The 17073-nt window shown below is 43.5% G+C and overlaps 1 protein-coding gene across 7 annotated transcripts in view; it reads left to right on the plus strand.

The window, feature by feature from the left end:
* cpx (complexin) overlaps window positions 1-17073 on the plus strand; it is a 1092625-nt gene that overhangs the window by 126658 nt on the left and 948894 nt on the right. The window lies entirely within an intron of this gene.

The following is a 17073-nucleotide window of genomic DNA, read 5'->3' on the forward strand; positions in this document are numbered from 1 at the left end:
AAGCTGTCAGTCCAATTCAAAATCACTTTTTGCATATTTTCTTTTGCAAACGTTTTGAAACTGTTTAAAATAATAGCATTTTTGATATTCGAAATTTTTCAAGATCCTTATATTAAATTATTTTTCGTACACGCAAAACTCACCATAGTTTGGTTCTGCATAACAATTTAAGCATGATTGATCATAACAAAACAAAATTACATAAGAGTTGGAATATAAAATATTGAAGATTTACAATCAGTCAGTGTAAAATAAGTTCAGCTAAAAAAGAACAATATAGGGGAATTTACGTATTCTCGTCAATCTAAGCAGCGTCCGAACTTCTATTAGCGATTTCTCAGCGTCACACACATACATGACAGGTTTGTTTGTTGACATTTATCTGCTGCTTCCTGTTCTACCAATTCCAATCGACAGAATTGATCAAAACGGGTTGAACATGTTTTTACAACGCTCCAAACTTCTCAGGTGAGTGAGACTATTGTCGGCAGTCTCTTTTTCTTCGGCACCCTTTCCATTTGAACTGCGTGTTAACCAGCTGTTCTATTATCGGCAACTCGAAATCAGCCGTATTTTGTAGTGTGTATATTTCATTTAAAGAAAAATATGGCATAACAGGATTGCACAGTCGTAAAAATGTAATCAGGTTGAAGCTGAAAAGGTAAGGAATCGGCTTTTTACATTCACCGAAGAGTTTTGATGGGAAAATACAGTAAAATTAACGTTTCAATTTCGGTTGCCGAAAACAGTCAATGGGTGCCGAAGCCATAATTTACCCTATTTATATTAAGACTAGCTGAGTGTGCCCGGTCTTGCTCGGGATTCAATATTAGCTTGAGTTCATGCGCCGATTAAAAAAAAAAACATGCTATATTGTACGTAGCCCCCCCTCCCTATTATCTAAGGGGCTACCCCCTATGATTATCTCCTTATACCCCCACACTCGCCTCCACATGCCTAATTTGGTTCCATTTGCTTGATTAGTTCTCGAGTTATGCAGAAATTTCTGTTTCATTTGTATGGGAGCCCCCCCCCCCCCCTTACAGAAGGGGGAGGGGTCTCGAACCATCATAAGAACCTTCCACGGCCCCAAAAACCCCTGTATACAAATTTTCACGCCAATCGGTTCAGTAGTTTCCGAGTCTATAAGGGTCAGACAGACAGACAGACAGACAGAAATTCATTTTTATATATATAGATTTGAGTTAAGGTGAAAGTTATTTTGCTTTGCCACTTCGAATTTTTGGCGGCACAGATCTCAGAAACTGAAAGGATTTCGTGTGCCAATTTGTAATAACTCTTTTGCTTTTACAATTTCATGCACGGAAACTTTGTAGTTTCTGAGATTCGTGGCGCCAAAAATTCGAAGTGGTAAGGCAATCTAAACCAAATAGCGGCCATTTGTGGATTCCATCCACTTTCACCTTGAAAAAATAATTATATTACACCGAGTATTACACAGCAACAACAAATTCAAAAACAAAACAACAAGTTAAAAAACAAATGAAATTAAACGACAAAAAAAGCTCATTCCGAATTTGAGAAGACATTTTCTTGTGCACTAGAAACGTCTGTTTCATATGTTTCTTCCATCTATAATTTCTCCAGCCGATCTTCGCTTTCTTGCATGAAGTCCTCTGGGAGTAACATTTGCAATGTTTCTGTCGTCAGAACCCTTGCCTTTTTTGCGGGATTTTTATTAATCCTTAAAGAATATTTATTTACTTTCACATATGATAATCATTACGTTGTTTACCAGTGATAACAGGATCAGAACTAAGCAGCAGTCTATTCAGTATAGCTTCTTTTGACAATTGCCCTATTGGTAGCAGTGCATGTTCTATAACTGTGGATTAAAATTTTATGCAGAATTGGGGTCATCGGATACCATGTATACAGTCGAACGTATATCCATAGACGTAACTCTAGGACCAGAAGGTCCCGAAGAAACATGCTCAATTTTTTGGCTCAGCTCTGGTACTCTCTTCGGTCCAGAGATGCCAGATTTACAGACATCCCAACTAACATTTTCAGCTTTGTAAGCCAACTTTTCCAGCGTAGTGCTGTAAAGTAGCTGAAAAGAAGCTGCAGATACAGCTACAAGCAAAAGCTAGCAAAATAGTTTTGGAGAGCGTTTACTCAACTTTCTCGCAATCATTATTCAATGTGTCAGTCGCACTGAATAACATCAGCCAATAAACGCTAATGTCACTTCTATACACACACTAATCAACTTTCAACTTGTAGCTGCAAAACAAAGCTAACAAAGTGAATATATTACTCATTTTATGGCTTCTAAACAACCAACCACTCTTGCTGAATAACATAAACATCAAAAGTGCTTTTTCAACAACTAAACAACCTGTACTCAGCTTATAAACTGTGTTAGAGCAACTTCGGAAGCATTTTCACAGTCAACTAGGTTTATTTTTAGACGTGTGCAGTTTTACAGCTTTTACTCTGCTCTTTTATAACTAGTCGAGAAAAGTGATTCATGTGTACTATTATAAAGCCTCTACTCAGTGATTTTGTTGTAGAAGGGAATGTTCATTTGTTTACATAAGTTCAAAGTGTTGGCGTAGCACAGTTGGTAGTGTCAAGGTTTGCCAATGCGGTCGTCTCGAGTTCGATTCCAGGTTCCGGTGCAGGGTAAATAATTTGGTGATGATTTGTAACTAATTTCGATTAATTTGATTCACAGCAAAATAAACTAATAAATTCCTTCATAAAAAAGCGTAAACAGTATTTAACCCGGCTTCAAGAGAAAGCTGTGTAGTGATTATTGGACAACCGGGAAAAGGTTGAATAAGCGCCTTTCAAGTTCACGCACAACTAAACAGCAGGATAACAGCTGTATAGAAGCGTTAATGGATATGCAATAAGAGCTTCTCCCGACTGTTCCAACAGCCATAAGTAGCTGACTAAGTTCGCCAAATTTGCTTGTATAGAGGTTGAGTAAAGGTTTCCTCATATCTTATAACGTTTGAATACAGCTTGAGACTGTATAAATGAAATGAGTACAGCGTTTACATTGTGAAAATTGTTAGTTGGGCAATTACCTACGTCACAAATTGCATATATGTACGTTGTTTTTTTGATTATTAATACTAGAACGATCTTATGGCGGTAAGCACCAACTGATATTATCCTCGATTTAAATCTCGATAACGAATGTTGGATTGATTTGGTATCGACAGTGCTATTAACCAATTAAATCTTAAGCAAACGTTTGGTAGATTTTCCAAACAGGAACGGTATTAAAAGTAAATCCAAGTTGAAGTTTAGCGCTATTAATGTGTTCGGCACAAAATGTACTAACACGATTTGATGCAAAAGCGCACTTTTATGACCGATACCGCAGTTCCAACACTTCTTTGTTCATTTTGAAGCGAAATACGCAATATTAAATCCATACAGATATTGATACAGATTTTTCGAAGAAGAAATACAGATAAAAAGATTTCTATAAGCAAAAATACAGATTTGCTTTTGGCAACCCTGACCGGCAGAGCTGGTTGTCTATATAACAGGTAGCTAACTGCGCCTTCGCATTAGTTGCGATTCACCCGTTCAACGGTAAACAACCAGGAGGCATGACTGGTCGTGGCAAGGGTGGCAAAGGATTTGGTAAAGGAGTCGCCAAGTGTCATCGTGTGATAACATCCAGTGGTGGTGTCAAGCTCATCTCCGGTCTGATGTACGAGGAAACCCGAGGTGTGCCGAGAAGATGTGATCCGTGATGCCGTCACTCAATACGCAGCTGCCTATACGTCATCATCATCTTCCAAAGCCTGTACTACCATCGGCACTTTTCAGGGTCACCAACATTTTCCAAAAGAGTTAATTTTCTGAACATGTCCCAACTAAAATTCATATCAAAAGGTTCTTTTCAGGGCAATCATAGTCATACAAAATAGTATAAACAGAGAGAACCCCGCTAAAATTCCTATTCCTACACAAAACACAAGCTTATGCTGCAGTTAACAAAAATATTTATTATATCATACCACGTAGTCCTACGTCATCATTGCGTACAGCCCCATTGGGCTGTCCTTTGTAGTTTTTTTTATTAATTGATTTTAACGCATACGGCGTAAATGGATGCATTGGTTCAATTCGTTAAAAGCAGGTATTTATTGATCGAACATGACTTTTAATGACATTCTTAAAATATTGCATCTATCTTATGACCCCCCCCCCCCCCACGCACAAAACTTATGCTAATTGTATGCAGCCCATCTACAGACATTTCTGAAATTCACAGATATTTTTCGCAGACTTCTGAAGAAAAAATCTGGCATCCCTGCTTCGGTCCCAAGCTCGATTAGCTCGAAACATAGGAAAATCAACGAACCCCTCATTTTATCTGTCAAAATTTCATAGCGAATCAAAACAAACATAATGCAGTACTAGAATTTCAACTAGAATGGGGAACGTTCATCGATTTGCTTGGAACCGATAGGCTAGTCCAGTGTGAGCCAATTTAAAATCGTTAGTTTCCACCGGTTGGTATATCTCCTTTGTTTCTAGAGTAAATGTTTCAAACTTGTCCGTATCAGTTTTAAAACCACTAGCTAGTGTCTCCAATATAAATTTAAGCCGGTTGATCAAATTAAAATCAACACCTGTTATTTGAGCTGTGGTTTCCGGATCAGAAGAAGAAGAGAATCTTAGACTAGTGTTGCCATCCGAATTTCCAAAGCACGGTTTTGGAAAATCCACAAGGAGGCCCAATTTCTTTCTGAAGTTTTCTTGGATGTGTTCTTTCCGCCATTTTTTGATCGGCAACTTTTAAGACAGATGTTTTAAAATTGTCTCGAAAATACGAATCCTAGCACGAAAAATGGATAATTCGAATTTAAGAGAATCTGTGTTGATTTCCTTTTTAACACCAAGATTATTAAATTCCTTTGAACTTGCGCCACATAGGGGAAATGGATGTAATGTCGGCCTAAATGCCCCTAATTTGGGCCCATACATAAATTGAGCAATCGACTAAATTTTCAATAGCGACCAAAAATATCCATTAGTACGGTCCCAATGACGTGTTCGTCTAGATAAAACTGGTAAATAGCAGATTTTTAACAATGAGCCCTGTACGCGATGAACGCTTCCAATAGGAAAACGAACGACGTCATCGAATGGCGCATCCTGATTGGCTGACGCAGCCGAACAAAGAGTATAAAAGTAAACAACATTGCTTTTCATGTTTCAAGAACACATTCGCTGCCAGACTGTTGAGCAGTTCAGTCGATTTGAATTCTCTCTAGTTTCGTTCGTTCGTTCGCAAGTCGAATTAGCTCCGCGTTGTGTAGTGACGCTCTCGCTGACCCAGCCATGGGTAAGAAATCGCGCGGTAACGCGAGTGCCGGTTTACCGGGAAAACAGACTCTCCCAGGAGACGGCGCGACCACCGAGCCAGCCCAGAAGAAGCAGAAGAAAACCCCATTGCCCATCCCGACAGGCGTTGCGGACCCGCAGCCGGGGCCTCCCGGAACTAAACGACCCAGACCTGAAGACAGCAGCGCCACCGTATCAGCAGCAAAAAAGCTGCTGAGCAACAATCCGTTCTCCGCCCTGCAGAACGGAGCGCAGCCGCAGTCGGACCCTGAGACGGTGCCGAAAAAAGTTAAGTTGCCACCCTTCTATGTGAAGGGCTTCCCTCCCGGGCTATGGGAGCAGCTGGATTTCTACATTAAGCAGGGCCTTCGCTGCACCATTCAACGGTGCACGGAAGGCTACAAACTGATGGTCCCGGCCGAAAAACACTTCAACGCAGTTCAGGCCCTCTTGGACAGAATGAAGCTGGAGTACTTCTCCCACGACATCGAGGCCACCAAGCCGCTGAAAGTGGTGCTGCGCGGGCTCCACGACATGGACACCACCACCTTAATGGACGAGATTAAGGCGAACGGCCTCAAGCCGGTCGAAGTCCACAAGATGACCCGCAGCAAGGCCATCAAGTATCGTGACCAGCTCTACCTGGTCCATCTGGAGAAGAACTCCACAACCGTGAAGGATCTCCAGACGACACGCACACTGTTCCACATCGTAGTGAAGTGGGAGCGGTATAAACCCACCCACCGTGGCGTCACTCAGTGCTCGAACTGCCTATTGTTCGGGCACGGCACCAGGAATTGCCGCATGGCCAGCCGCTGCATCAAATGCGGCAAAAACCACAAGATCGACAACTGCGACAGCATCGAGGAAGCCACTCCCACATGCGCCAACTGCGGTGCCGCCCACAAGGCCACGAGTAAGGCCTGTCCGAAGCGGGCCGAATACGCCGAGATCCGGAAGAAGGCCTCGTCCAACAGCCAGCCCGGTCGCAAGAAGGTTCCAGAAAACAACGCGCAGAACTTTCCTCCGTTATCATCGGTCCAATCACGGCCAATTCCAGTGTTGCCGCCGCTCCCGCTCAACCAACAGTTGGCTGCTGCCGAGTTGGCTGCCGCTGCAGTACCCGGTCAAGCCTCCGGGCCATCGACGGATCCCCCTGCTCCGGAATTGGCCGGTACAACCGGTGAAGTTACAGACGATTCTCCGCTGTCAACGGATGAGATCGTCAACGCCCGGCACGAGGCCTGGCGGAACTACCAGCAGAACCAGAACGGCCGCCTGCTATTCGACCATTCCCAGCATGGTCTCTATTCCGTCTGGTTTCCGGACGAACCAACCTTCACATCACCGACGGGCAACCCATCGACGCTGGACCTGTTCTTGGCATACACCAGATTAGCCAAGCCGGTTGCCGTCAACGACCTGAGTTCGGACCACCAACCGGTGCTGACCGAGCTGGGCTACAACGTGGCCCCTGCACCGTGCCAGCGGAAGGACTACCATCGAGTCAACTGGGTCCAGTTTCGACGCGTGGTCGACCGCCACATCGACGACAACCCACCGCTCGACACAGTGGAGGACATCGACCGGGCCCTGGAGGGTCTCCATCAAGCCATATCCGTGGCTGACGAAGAGTGCGTTCGACGAGTTCCTGTGAGGGGTAAATTTCAAGCAATTGATTCCCACACCAAACTCTTGATTCGGCTCAGAAATGTTCGTAGACGCCAGTTTCAGCGGACTGGGGATCTGCAGCGTAAATACGAAATGGTCGATCTGAATCGGCAGATCGCTTCCAGAATGGTCTCAATCCGGAACGAGAGTTTCGGGCGGCTCGTTCAGAACCTGGACGACCGTTCCAGACCATTCTGGAAGGTTGCCAAGGTGCTGAAGTCTCACCCCAAGCCCATTCCACCACTTAGAGTCAATGACGAACGGCTTATCACCAACGAAGAGAAGGCCAATGCAATTGGGGAGCACATTGCCCAGTCGCATTTGCTTGGCTCTACAATCCCAAGTCCACTCGAGAACCAGGTTGTGCAGTGCGTCCAGACGTTAGATGCCTCCCCTTGTGCCGTCCCTCCAGAAGAACGGATTACAGAGGAACAAATTTGCTCAGCGCTGAAACACAGTACGAACATGAAGGCTCCCGGGTTTGACGGAATATTCAACCTAGAGTTGAAAAATCTCAGCGCGAGGGTGCACTCGCTGCTGGCTGCCATCCTCAACAGATGCTTGGAGCTGCACTACTTTCCAAGCATCTGGAAGGTGGCAAAAATCATCCCGATCCGCAAACCTGGGAAAGACCCTTCACTACCGTCAAGCTACAGACCGATTAGCCTGCTCTCAGCGCTGAGCAAGCTGTTCGAAAAATTGATCCTCAGCCGACTAAACAAGTTTGTGGAGGAACATGACATTCTTCTTCCGGAACAGTTCGGGTTCCGTAAGGGGCATTCCACCAATCATCAGCTAGTGCGGGTGATGAATAACATCCGGAGTAACAAAGCTGTATCCAAGTCCACAGCCATGGCCTTGTTAGACGTCGAAAAGGCGTTTGACAATGTCTGGCACAACGGACTTATATACAAGCTTTGTAACTCCAACTTTCCACCATACCTTGTGAAAATCACCCGTAACTATCTCCAGCAAAGGTCGTTCAGGGTGTCGTTGAATAGTTCCCTTTCGGGACAATTTCCGATCCCAGCAGGTGTTCCGCAAGGGAGTCTGCTGGGACCACTGCTTTACAGCATCTACACGTCGGACATCCCTCCTCTAGGAGACGGTTGCGTGTTCTTTCTGTTTGCAGATGACACCGCGATAGCCGTCAAGGGTAGGATGCCTCGTGAAATTACGAACAAGCTCCAACGATGCCTTGACACCTTTACTGATTATGCCACCACGTGGAAAATCAAAATCAACGCCTCGAAAACCCAAGCGATCATGTTCCTTCCCAGACAATCATTAAAACTTAAACCGTCTCCCTCCTGTACCGTAATAATGGATGGTACAAGGGTCGAGTGGTCCACTGATGTTACTTATCTCGGGATGTTGTTCGATGAGAAGCTCCTGTTCCGCTCGCACATAGAGAAAACCCTAGTTAAGTGCTCCGCCTTGGTTAGGTGTTTGTATCCGCTCATTTGCCGCAGATCCCGCCTCTCAAGGCAAAACAAACTGGCTGTTTACAAACAGATCATAGCCCCCGCGATCTTCTATGCCGCCCCGGTGTGGGAATCGTGCGCTCAGACCCACAGGAACAAAATCCAGGTTGCACAGAATAGAGTGTTGAGGATGATCCTAGATCGACCATTCGACACAAGAATAGCAGACCTCCATCAAGAGGCAGAAATTCCCAAAGTAGATTCCAAAATTGATGATATGACAACTAAATTTATTCAAAAATGCAATCTTTCTGAACATGCTTTAATAAGCAATTTGTACATAGTAGGTTAAGTGTATATAGTAGAGTAGGTTAGTTTTAGGCTGTAAATAGTAGTATTAAGTAGTTTCTATTCAAATTCTAAAAACAAAACGAATCAATCCCACCAAGGTGGTCGACCGTGTGCTAAGTCTAGAACTAATTCTGTAAAACAAATTTTGAATTTTGCCCATACCTAAAGATGAAGAAAGCAATTAAATCACTTAGTAAAAATTTATATGGTAATCGTCCAAGTTAAACTAAAAAAATAAAGATCATTTAAACTTGCAAAATTCATGTTTCATTCTGTATCCTGCATTTAGCCGTTGAAGAGGAAGCAGCGAATAAATAAAGGCAGAATTGAGAACAGTGTCTCATTCTTTTCGTCCGAGAACGGAGATTTCCCGAGCATTCGTGTTTCGTCCAGTTCCTGTTCGTTCATCCACTGGTTGCATGTGGTGATGGATTCATCTTCCATAAGTTCCACCTAGTGGACACTTTTAAAAGAGTTGAACTTTCCTGTTTCCCTGCTCATCAGAGCCTTGTGTTCGGCAGTTTTGCCGTGGTCCTTCGAGAGAGAGAGAGAGAAATTTACTTCGCTGGAGGCTGTAGTGGTTACAGCTGTTGGCAGCTCAACGACTGGTGGCTGAAGAGTTATCAGCGACCCATCGTTCCTACGCTGTCAGCTGTGGTGTGCGCAGCCAACGGTGCATCGTTCCTTCGCTGGTAGCTGTGGTGTGCACAGCTGTCAGTGGCTCATCGTCCCACTACTGGTGGCTGTGAGGTGCACAGCTGTCGGTGGCTTGATCACGAGTTGTGTCGTGGTCCTTCGTTCGAGAGAGGCAGCCCGTCGCTGGTGACTGTAGCGTGTACAGCCAACGGTGACTCTTCGATCCATACGCTGGTGGCTGTGAAGTGCATAGCTGTCGGTGGCTCGATCACAAGGTAGGTTTTTGTCTGTGCTGTTGTGGTAAGGGCAATGATCTACCCCAAGAGAGATTGAGTACATAACAAGCCCAATGTTAGATCCATAGGCGAACATTAGAGCCATTTCATCGTTGATGGCGTTTCAGCTGTATTACACATTTTCCCATCAACCATAGTGAGCATAAATGTATGTATGTCTAATAGTGAACTGCTTGCCATTTAATGTAACTTTTGTTGACCGTAGCGAATTATTTAATTTATCTAATCTCTTCATTAATTACATCAGATGAATCCTTGATAAACCCAATGGAGTTGGGTTTTGCCAAACTATGTTTTTGCATTGGATCCACAAACTATTCTCAACTGTGGAACACACTCGTATCAGAATACATATCCACACGCACCTGATGTAATTATGAAACAAGACAAATATACCTGAAAGGCAATCCACCCTCCCCCTCCCAAAACTAGGCCTTGACTACCTAGGTTGCCGCCGTGACTGCCATATAATGAATGAAAATGTCAATAACTGCATTTGATAAATTCACCTATATGGACACGCCATTTTCATTTTCCAATTTCTCGAAAGATCGCAAATAATCGCAGCTGATTTTTTTTACATATAATGCCTCATATACGCTTCATAGGATATCGCAGGATAAGTCGACTTTTTTTATCACGATACATTTATTTTATAGTTTCAATAGCACTTGAAAACAAGATTTTCATAAACTGCTTCTACGAAGTCAAAACTAAGTGAAATCAGCTGATGTCATGTGGAATACATATTTCAATACCTGCTTGATCACCATCCATCTTTGCAAATTAATGTGATTATTCCAACAACAAGTAGAGGCACGAAAACAATGCTATGTACTGTGGAACGATTTTTTCTAACAAACCAACACGATTCAACAACAGGCTTGTTTGAACTGATGCCACAAAGCGGTCTGTTTAGAAAGAGACATAATGAGTGCAGGGCATTGTTACCCTAACTCTGAAGTATACAATGCATGCATTCAGAATCTGTTTAGGCTTATTTTGAGAAAATTAATCTTCTTTTGGCCTGCTAGCGTAGAACAAATACCCCTCCGTGCGTTGTGACATGAAAAGAGTGAATGAAAAAAAGAGAGAATGAAAAGAAAGAAGAGTGTTATTAGTGCGTTGGTTCGAGGAAAATTAAATAAAGCATTTCCGAAAACAACGACGCTGCAAAGTCACCAGGCCATTCGGGTGCGATCTTTTCATGTTCATGTATTTCATTTTTATTACTGGTTTATCATTAGCTCTATATTGAAGAATATAGTTTCCTAATCATTCACTCTCTCACTAACACAATGCTTCCCTCTCAGGTGTATAATGCAATGCTTGTTTTGTAGATTTTATTTTTGTGTGGGGAAAATCACCAATCCCAAGCGTCAACACACGATATTTTCTGCAAAAATGTATTAGTTGACCATTATATAGCTACCCACGATTTTTACAATCGCATTCGTATAGTTATTTCCCATCTATTGGTGCATTTAGATTGCAATGTCATCAATAAATCACTAAGCTATAGGCGTTCAAAACCTAACACGTATTCGTGACAGTCGCAATTTTGGATTTTTGATTTACCCTGTGAGGCGTAGTGTACGTCAAAAGAAGAAGACCAATCCAACTTGATTTATTAATGCTTTTAAACTTGCTTGTACGCTACAGTCCATTGGAAGAGCTGACATTAAATTTGTTGTAAGAAAACATGCAGAGCATGTTAGCAATCCGCCCTTACATTTGATGTGTATGCCCTTTTATTTTGCGTGTAGGTCCTGATCGGAAATGATCAAATGAAACTTTTCTCAAGGCTAATTGGACGTCAGGAAGATTAACAATTAATTTACTAAGAAGCTGATGCACTGTCAACAGTTTCGGTCTACTGACTTAAGTTCAAAACACCTGAAACCACTTGCGGATTTCGCCGGAGACAGAACTACTCTGACATAGCACATTCGTTGCAACTATAGCATATGAACGTGTTTAATGTTGACTAATTCGGAATCGGAAGTGATGGCTCACTGATAATGTTTCCCTTGCAGTGGGGAATGTTAAAACATGTTGCCGGCAGCAGAAAAGTATGTTATGCTTCAAAATTTAAAACATGAGTTGACGTAAGAAATAACCTTCAATTTACGATGAACGTCGTCCAAGCATGATGTGGCGAGGTTATCGTTGTGGGTATGGTAAAAATTCAGTCTCACTTTACGGACATGGCTTCAGGCAATACGTGCAGCCCGTGGAGATTTTAATTTAAAAATTGAATTTATTTATTTCGTCAACCAACGTAGACTAGTACAAAGCCAAGAACAATTTTTTTTTTCTTAAATAGGGGAAATGGCTCTAATGTTGGCCTATCGATCTGAGATTTGGCTCATCGCTAAAAATCTGCTATTTAGCAATTTTATCTAGATGAACGCGTTATTGAAAATTTAGTCGATTGCTGAACTTATGTATGGGCCCAAATAAGGGGCATTTAGGCTGACATTACACCCATTTCCCCTATAAATAAAAAAAGTAAAAAGTTTAATTTTGTCTTAAATAAAAACTAAGCAGTGTATGTGTTCCTATTTTTCTGCTTATGAGTTAAAATTCCGTATGGAGTTAAAATATTGTTGTAGTCATTGTGAAGTGAATGCACAATAGTCTCAAAGCCGTATTTAAAAAATATTTGCGCCCAAACCATCACTTTTAGGTATATGGTGTCTTCGGGAAAGTTTCTTCATGTTTGTTGGACGATCTTTTCCTGTAAGATAAATAAGGGCGGTCCATAAAATTGGCGAATTGAATAAACAAACTTTTTTTTTTTATTATTTGAGATAGACCAATGCAATGTTCTAAAAAGTTGTAGAACAATCAAATCGTAGCAATTTTCTATCTCTTACGGTTCGATTATTAAAAAAAAAAACAGGTTTGGGTGGCCCCTAAGAAACAGTTTTCTATGGATATATTTTTATACGGTCATTTCTCGTAAACACGTTTTTCTAGACACTTTTAGAACTTTTGATGACGCATATTTTTGCTGGAAAACCCAGGTTTCTATCTTTTTTGATTGAAAAGTTAAAGGAGATTTTCTTCGAAAACTTTGTCAAAATCTCGAAATGTAGCAAACCGATTTTTTAACCTTAACTTAAGAACACTGCGGGAGAATTTTTGTTAAAACATTTAATTAGTTTAAAAAAAAATCATTTTTTTAAAAGAGAAAACTACCACAACTTTCCAAATATAAGAGATTACAATTTAGTTGTTTGAGCAAAAATTTGCGTCGTGAAAAGTTCAAGATCGGTCTACAACAAAGAATTGACGGGAAATTATCGTACAAACAATATTATAATAAAATCGATTTACTAGGGGCCACCCTAACCTGCTTGTTTAAAAGAATCATAACTCATGAACCATAAGATAAAGAAATATGGTGCCTTGAGCAAAAATATGCGCAAATAAAATTCCCTAAAATTTTTAGAATAAGGTCAAAATTTTTTTTATTTTGGAGAAATTAGGGTGGTCCATAAAATTGATAAATTGAAAATACAATCTTTTTTTATTATTTGAGATCGATCAATGCAATGTTCTAAAAAGTTATTAAACAATCAATTTGAAGCAACTTTGCTCAATGCATCAAATTTCTATTTCTTTTTTTAAACCATTATGTTAGGGTGGCCCCTAGAAAATCGGCTTTCTTTAAATATCATGTTATACGATCATTTCTCGTAAAAACTTTCAACTTTTTATGACGCACATTTTTGCTCAAGCAATTAAGTTTAATTTATGGCTTGTCTTTTCTTAAAAGTTATGATTTTTGGTCGCAGATTTTTTTTTTCCTTTATTTACAAGGCTTTTAGCCATTGGTTGGTTCGCCTTGGGAACTCCAGAAGGGAGTTCCAAAAAGTTTGTAAGAGCTGCTACAGTGTTTGTATAACCATTAACTCCATTAACATAAAACACAAATCAGTATAAACATAAAGGACATATTAAAATAAGAACTGGCGTGGTACATCTGCGTTAATTCAGTTGGATTTCCAATTGTTGTTGTCATCAGGGTTCATGGTTGAAACGTATCGTGGTGTATGCCGGTAGTTGGAGCTAGTCATTGAGGGTTGCGTGGGTCGAGTAATTTAAATCATATTGAAGAGCCCGGTTTCGTTCAGGAAGATGAACAGCGTAGCAGTCCGAACGGGATCATCGGAGAGGACATTCCGGATGCTGTCGGAAATGTCGTTGCTTCTCCTGGTTCCATCGTATTTCGGGCATATGCAGATGAAGTGCTCGACGGTCTGTGGGATGTGGCAGTGGTCGCATATCCTCCGGAAGGGTCCGTCCCCCTTATAGTTGTGGGAGACGTTTGTGTGGCCGGACCGGAGTCGCGATAAAACGACCTGCTCACGGTGGAGCGGTGGATCCTCCCATCTGCTGGTGTTCCCTTTTATCTTCCGTATAAACAGTATACTTCTGGCGAGCCAGTCCCGGCTCCAGGATTGGTCTACGGTCTTGGTGACCCACTTCTTCAGATCCTGCCCGGGGACCTTCCGGGTATATTTGGTCATACGACGGCCTGATCAGGCGAGATGATCAGCTTCCTCATTCCCTTTACACCGCAATGTCCAGGCAACCAAATGAATACCGTGTTGGGTGGCGCGTACTCTTGGATGGCCTGTATCCAGGGGTGCCTGCTGGTTGCGGATTCAAGTGCAGTGACTACACTAGCAGAGTCTGTGAAAAGTGCGATTGGCCTTTAGGTGGTCACCGGAGATGCCGATGCCCACCCTTTTCTGGGCTACGGAACCGTTCGAGTAACGGATGGCATATCCAGCGTACTTCCTTCTCTGCAAATCCAATACCGCCTGATTTACCGCAGAGGGATTGAAACCAGCCTTAAGGGTCGTTTGGTGGTGTGGTTGGTCTTGAATGGCGGTTTGTTCCAGCCTCTGGCTCCAACCCAATGTGTCTTGCACACTGGGGGGAGAGCTCGGTTGGAGATTTCCCTGAGGAACTTGTTGGCCTCCTTTAGGAGGGAACCTTCCTCGTCTGTACCTGACGTTATCTCATTCAGCCCGATGGCGCGTTTGCATATAGCCCCGGTAATCAAGCGGTCGAAGGGGAGTACTCCTCCCTCAATGCTGGCGGCGATCCCAGGGGTACCAGGAAGGAGTCCGGAAGAAATCCGAAGTGCTTGCTGGTAGACTGGTGTAAGCCTTTCCACCAGGCGTGGTTTGGCAAGGTACGTAGCCTCGATGCCATAGGTCAGCCGCGAGTTTACTATAGCCTTCGCAACATTGAAGCGTGAGGTTCGATTGGCGTTAGGATGTCGGCCTGCTAGTATCCTCAGGATGTTTAAGCGCCGTTTGCAGGCACTTTTTATCTCGTTCAGGTGCGTGTAGAATATAAGAGAGCGGTCGAAATGCACACCAAGTATCCGAAGGGTTTTTCTGAACGGAATTACCTCGTCCTGGATGCTGATCTTCGTGCTGAGGATCCGGTGATTCGACGGACAAATATGAGTGTACCTGCTTTTTGCTGCGGACATCTGGAATCCCGCGTTTGATGTCCAATTCGAGATGTAGGCCGTGGCTTGAATAATTTTTCTTCGAAGCGCTTTGACAGTCTCCTGAATTGCCATAAGAACGATGTCGTCTGCATACACGAAAATGAAGATTCCGACCGGCAACCTCGTGAATACCATTCATCCTAACGAGAAAGAGGGTGACCGCTATCACCGACCCTTGCGGTACGCCAGTCTCCTCGTCGAAAATCTTGGATCGGCAGTTTCCCAGGACAATCTGGAAGGTCCAGTGCGAGAGGAAGTTCTGGATGAACTTCAACACGTGTCCTTTTAGACCCCAGGCTATCAACTGGTCCAAAACACCTGGCATCCATGCCCGGTTGTAGGCCTTCGATAGGTCAAGCGCAACCAATTCAGTGTGATGGTTGTTTGCGGACATTGACGATAAAGCTTCGCTGAGGGCGCCGAGGTATGTGCTGGTCCCGTGACCTGGTCTAAAAGCATGCTGTCGGTGGTCCAGGTGTTTCCCTTCCTCCAGGTACAGGATCAATCTCCTGTTTAACATTCTTTCAATCAGCTTAGACGCACAGCAGGTCAACGAAATGGGTTTAAATTTGTCCACCTCGTGCACTGTGGAGTTCGGTTTGGGGATTGGGACGGTCAAGCTGTGTTTCCACTGGTCGGGAAAAGTGTCACCCATCCATTCCTGGTTCACCAACTCTAGCATCCTAGCCTGCTCCCCGATAGGAAGGTATCGAAAGAGAGGATATCCCACTTCATCAGGTCCAGCAGATGCGCCTCTAGCTTTAGATAAAGCAAGGGCGAGTTCATCCATGCGGAAGGGTCGATTGATGTCCAGGTTGTCGCTGTCATTCGGGATCGGGAGTTTTCCTATCGAGTGGATAGTCGGGCAATTCTTCCGGCGGAATGCTGGGTCGTACCTGTCGATCGATGATAGCGACGCGAAGTAGCTGCTCGATGGCGATACCACGGGCTCTCCTTTTACCGCTTATCGCATTGACTTTGCTCCAGAGGTCAGCTGTTGTTTGGTTGGGGTTAACCTCGTCTAGGTTGGCAGGAAGTCTCTTGGCTGCCCGAAGGGCCTTTCTCCTGACTTTAATGGCCGCTTTGACACTTGGGGACCACCAATGAAGGGCCTTTTTCCCCGGAGTCGCGCTTGTTCTAGGGATGGTTTTCGAAGCGGTATCGAACATCATCTTAGTGAAGTCGCTGATGGTGTGGGGGTAATTGAGCCGACAGTTTTCCTCAATAGCGATCTGGTATGCCTCCCAGTCGGCCTGCTTATAAATCCAGCGGGGTCTTCGGGATATTTCGGGTGAGCATTCATCAAGCTGTATACTAATCGGGTAGTGGTCGCTGCCCCTCGGGTCATCATTCACCATCCACAGTAATCGGTGTATGATACTGGCACTAGCAAACGTGACGTCAACCGTTGACATTTGGCTACGGGCGAACGTGTTGGACCCGTCGTTTAGCAGGATGAGATTCCTGGATTCAGCGATATCCATGATGATCCTTCCTCTTTTATTCGTTGGGTGTCGTCCCCATGCTTGATGGTGAGCATTGACGTCTCCCATCAGAATGAAAGGGCCTTCCAGGGTGTCAAGGAATTTTGCCAGGTGGTTTCGAAGGTCTGAAATCTTCTGGCAGGGCAGATAGATCGAGATGACCGTAGCAACGATCGGACAGCGTATTTTTGCAGCTACTATTGGCAAGTCAGCTGGTGTGTTGATCCTGACAAATGGAAGAGATGTTCTAATCCCGATGGCGACGGAGTGGTAGATGTTGATTCCTTTCTTGAGGATCCATCGGTATTGCCCAGACAGTGACCGATTCATCC

This window comes from Ochlerotatus camptorhynchus, unplaced genomic scaffold, assembly GCF_037179485.1.
Source record: "Ochlerotatus camptorhynchus isolate MF236.1 unplaced genomic scaffold, CSIRO-AGI_Acam_v1.1 ptg000266l, whole genome shotgun sequence".
NCBI classification, from domain to species: domain Eukaryota; kingdom Metazoa; phylum Arthropoda; class Insecta; order Diptera; family Culicidae; genus Ochlerotatus; species Ochlerotatus camptorhynchus.